The following is a 4,225-nucleotide window of genomic DNA, read 5'->3' as shown; positions in this document are numbered from 1 at the left end:
TCTTTTGGGAACATACCCAGCAGAGGAATAGCTGGGTCAAATGGGACTTGTAATCTTAGCTATTTGAGGTATCTCCATATTGATTTCCACAGTGGCTGCACCAGTCTGCACTCTTGCCAACAATGAAGATGGGTTCCTTTCTCCCCACAACCCTGCCAGCATTTGTTATTGGTTGATTTCTTGATAGCAGCCATTCTTTCTGGGGTGAGGTGGAATCTCAGTGTTGTTTTCATCTACATCTCTAGAATGACCAGTGATGTTGAACATCTTTCATATGTTTATTTGCTGCTTTTACTTTTTTGTCTGAGAAATGTCTGTTCATTTCAGATGCCTATTTTTGAATTGGGTCTTTATATATGGGGGTTTGATTTTTTTGAGTTCTTCATATATTTTAGATATAGACCTTTGTCTCAGGAACAGCTGGTAAAATATTTTTCCCACTTTGTAGGTTGTCTCTGAGCTCTGTTGGTGGTTTCTCTTGCAGTGCAGAAGCTTTTTAATAAGATGAGATCCCAGTTGTTGATTCTTTGTGCTAGTTCCCGTGCTACTGAGGATTTGTTCATAAAGTTTTTTCTTATGTCAATGTTTTTGAGAGTTCTACCTTACTTATCTTCCAGCAAGTTTATTGTTTCTGTTTAAATATTTAGATCTTTAATCCACTTCCATTTTAATTTAGTGCATGGTGAAAATAGGGGTCTAGTTTTAATCTTTCACAAGCTGAAATCCAGTTTTTCCAAAAACATTTATTAAAGAGGCTATCTTTCCTCCAGTGAGCATGGTTGGCTCTGCAAGTTGTTTTCTTGTGTGGCGTCTAATACTTCATGTTCTTCTTGTCTTGAGGGTTTGTACTGAAAAGTCTGCTGTGATTCTGACAGGCTTTCCTTTTAAGTGATTTGTTTCTTTTCTCTAATAGCTTTTAATATTCTGTTCCATTATGTGCCTTGGTGTGATTTTTTTCTGATCATTGTTTATTAGAGTTCTATATATAAGTTCATCACTTACCTGTATGTCAAATTTTTTGTACATAATTTGGAGGTTTTCTGCCATTACTTATATGAACTTGTTTTTTTATGTCATTTGTTATTATCTTTTGCTTTTTCATTGAATCTAATCAATTTTAGTATATTCTTCTTTGTATCATCATGCAGCTGTCAGACTGTTTTTTTGTGTGTTCCCTTGATATTTTAAATAAATTTTTCTTTTTGTGATCACTCACCACACACTTGCCTTCTGGATCTGATATTCTGTCCTCACATTGGTTGTTTCTGCTGTGTATATTTTCAAAGGAATTTTTAGTCACCTGAATATCTGTTTGAATTGTTTTTATTGTTTCATTTTTTTTTAAGTTCAGCATTTGGTTTCCATCATTATGCTAAGCTTTTCTATTATTTTGTCTGTATTTACTCTAAATTCACTAACAATATCCTTCATTATGGTCATCACCTCTCTAGTTATCCGAGAAATTATTTCTAACTTGGTTTTTCTAGAGCCTCATTCATCTGCATTTTTAAATTTTGCTGTTAGCATTTCAGCAAGTTCAAGTGGGTGGTTTTCAAGTTGTTCCACCTCTCTCTCCCCTGGGTTTGTCTTGGGTGACCTAAAAGTCTCAGTTTGAAACTTCTTTCTATGTCTTCTCATTTTCTATTTTTTTCTTTAGTTTAGTTTCTGTGTTGATGCTTGTAAATTGCTTATGAGAGGTAGGTTTATTGCTAGTATTGAGAACTCCTTAGGAAATCACTACTTTTTGTCGATGTCTTCTAGATGTACCTGGATTTTGTCTTTTGTGTCTGTTGTAAGATCATAACTCTTCAATTTATTGGGGATGAGAAGTTGCTGCCTATTTGACCTAGCCTTTGGTTCTATGTTACTGGAGTATGATGTTTTTTATGACCCCCAAATAATTTCAATATTACCATATAAGGAAGAACTACTGATCATAAGAACTATACTACCTTAGCTAAAGTAGTAAAATCTGTAATAATAGCATCAATCACATCCTAGAAAATGATAAACTATGGTAACTATTATTTTGCCACCTATAACTGTGAGCAAGATTTCTAGTTATTTAACAAAACCTCAAACAAACCAGAAAATTGTACACAGTAAATACCCTCTCAGTAAAGTTATTTTACCCTCAGGTAGAATATTTAAAAGATGTAAGAAAAAATAGAATATGAAATAGAAGAGAAAGAGAGTTGAAGTCAGGCTATAGGACAAAGGAAGATTACCCAAGCTTTGGGATACAGGCATAGAAGAGACAATGGAGATATGGAAACAAGAGCAGAACAAAACAACAACAACAAAAAACCTAGAAACGATGTTTACATTCATAGAAAAACAAAAACAAACAATCAAGAAAAAGAAAAAAAAATGTCCTCTTCAGGTTATGTCTCTGCTGTCACTTACAGAGTACAAATCTGTGATGGTTAATCCATGGAAGTCCACAGCAGAAGTATAGTGAAGTAGTGGATAATCCCTGACAAGCTTGTGCTTCCAACTTCACTGAAGTTCAGGCTCCTCCTGACTTCTGGCTCTGAAGCATAAACCCAAGTTGGGGTGTCTTCCATTGCTTTGCCTCACCCTGATACTGAGAGGCCTCAGACTGAGACAACCCACTACTGGTATGAGTCCTGTGTGGGGAGCGGTGTCAGCCAAAAAGCTTCATTTTAATTTTACCCTTTGTTATAAATAGCCAGGAGACTATGTAATGGGGAACCATGTCTCCACTAACTCCAATGTTTCCCTTTAGAGTTTGCCCTAGCAACAAGGTGAACCTTCTGTAACCCCAGGAAACAAAGTAGCCCATGAGGGCGAGGAGTCTCTAGAAAACTAGCAAACAACGAAGCAGGTGTTTTGGATAAAGGTCATGGTTAATGACCTAACTCACTGAGTGTATAAAAGAGAGGTGAAAATAAACTTGCTTGCTCGGTCTTGGGAGCCCTCCCGACTCTGTCTCTTTGTCTTATTTTCTCAGTCCTCCTTTCCCCCATTCAGGAAACTTTCGACTGGTGATGGCTGGTCTGTCACAGGTGGTGCCCGAACAGGGACCTGAATATGGGGGATACCAGAGTGAAGGACGCCACGGGAATACGAGGGCTCTCGGTAAGTGACGGGCGGCGATAATACTCAGGAGAGTATGGGGCAAGGCAGTAGCAGGGCGCTGTTCGCTCAAACGCTTAAAAATATGTTACAGGCCCGAGGTTCACGCATCGGGCATCAACAGCTCTGTGCCTTTTTAGAGTTTGTTGAAAGGGTCTGCCCCTGGTTCCCCACGGAACTGTTAGTTTAGAATTATGGAATAAGGTAGGAAATTGTGAGCTCGGACAAGTAAGTACAGAGCAACGATATAAGATATGGGGACTACTAGTAGTCGGATGCTGTTCGCTCAGATATTAAAAAAGATGCTCTGTAATCGGGGAGCTAAGGTTGGACAACAACAACTGTGTCACTTTTTGGAATTTGTAGAGACAGTCTGCCCATGGTAACTTTGGACTAAAGTAGGAAAACAGTTACAAGATTATTATGATCAGGAAGGGCCTTCCAAATTTCCTGTTGATGTGTAATAATTATAGATTTATGGTAAAAAATTTAAAAAGAGGGGGACAACTTCAAAATGCTCTTTTTATATTTACAGGTATAAAAGCGCTTTCATTCCTTCTGATTCTAATCTCGATATCTCTGTTAATTGGCTATTCCAAAGTTTTTGACCAGTCATACAATTATAAATCTAATAATCATAAAAAGGATATTACGATTCAATTTGGCTAAATATATTTGAGTGCACTGTAATTTTATAAATTGTCTTATATGTTTGTCTGTTGTCTGTTGTTTGTCTGTTTGTACAGTTGAGCTCAATTTTTTTTTTCTCTTTTCCTTTTCACCTTTTGAAAAAAATTTTTTTAAAAAGATATTCACCTATTGTTAAATTGGCTTACAGATAAATGTTATTAAATTAAAGGCATGCCTTCCTTCCCAGGTTGCTAACTGATCAAAGTGCCACTGAGATTTATTTTATAAAAGTAATGTGTATTGTCACCTACATGCAATAATCAAATTGCAATAAGCAGTTATAAAATAAGAAGATATATATATTCTTATTCTTTTTTTGTCAAAATAGATAGAGACTGTGGGTACTCCCTTTGGTGAATAAAAAAGTGGCCACCCAGAAAATAATTATTCTGGTCTTAATTCACTAAAGGGACCCCCTAGTAATTTTTATAATCTT

The sequence above is a fragment of the Heterocephalus glaber genome, unplaced genomic scaffold (genome assembly GCF_053883595.1).
Source record: "Heterocephalus glaber isolate CG9 unplaced genomic scaffold, H.glaber_assembly_v1.0 deba00001613, whole genome shotgun sequence".
NCBI lineage: Eukaryota > Metazoa > Chordata > Mammalia > Rodentia > Bathyergidae > Heterocephalus > Heterocephalus glaber.
This window is presented reverse-complemented; position numbering follows the sequence as displayed.